Source organism: Lactuca virosa, chromosome 4, assembly GCF_052849685.1.
Source record: "Lactuca virosa cultivar CGN04683 chromosome 4, Lactuca_virosa_CGN04683_v6, whole genome shotgun sequence".
Lineage (NCBI taxonomy): Eukaryota > Viridiplantae > Streptophyta > Magnoliopsida > Asterales > Asteraceae > Lactuca > Lactuca virosa.
In genome coordinates, this window is record NC_136429.1 from 366,802,449 (window position 1) to 366,803,297 (window position 849).

The window sequence follows — 849 nt, forward strand, 5'->3', positions numbered from 1 at the left end:
TTAGGGTTCGAGATTAGCACAATAAGGGCAATGGAGGCTGAAAAGGTAATGGGAATGGGCGACTTAAGGTCCTTAAATAGGGTGCAAACCCTAAAAACTAGGGGTTTTCTCATACTCACGTACTCCATGCGTACTCCACCTACGCCCATCGTACGTTGTTAAGTCCCACGACCAACTTATGGCTAGTATGCTAAGCGTACCCAATGAGTACGCCCAACGTACTAACCAAGGGACCAATTTTGAAAGGGTTTTGTATTAGGGCTTTAAGAGAAACTTACCAAATATTTGAATGTTACATTATTTAGTAGTAGATCTGAGGTTTGGACGTTAAGGTCTTAAGGGATTAAGACCATAGGTTAGCTTTCGGGACTCTTGCCAGTACGCTGGGCGTACTCCTTAGTACGCTGCGTGTACTGGATCATCAGTCCACTTTCAGGTCAACAATCGTACGCGGGTGTATGTGTTAGGTACGCAGGGAGTACACCATATTGTGGGCCTCCTTTGACTTTGGGTCACTTATGGGCTAATTGGGCTATTTTGGGGTTTTGGGCTTTCATATTTAGGCCCAGTAGGGGAAGGGTAAAATGGTCTTTTACCCTAAGAGTCAGGATTAAAGACTTAGACTCTTGGATATGTTTTATGCCCTAATTATTAATTAGGATGTTATTTGATCGTATTTTGTGCGGAGATTTCCCGGATTAGCAGCCCGAGCATTTATCTGATTTTTCAGCAGTTCGTGGTGAATCTCCTCCCAGTGTTTATCGGGTCGAAGGAACCAATGCCGACCCATGGATTATTGTTATATGTATGCTAGTTGTTTGTGTGTCTGTGCATGTGTGTATGTATTGT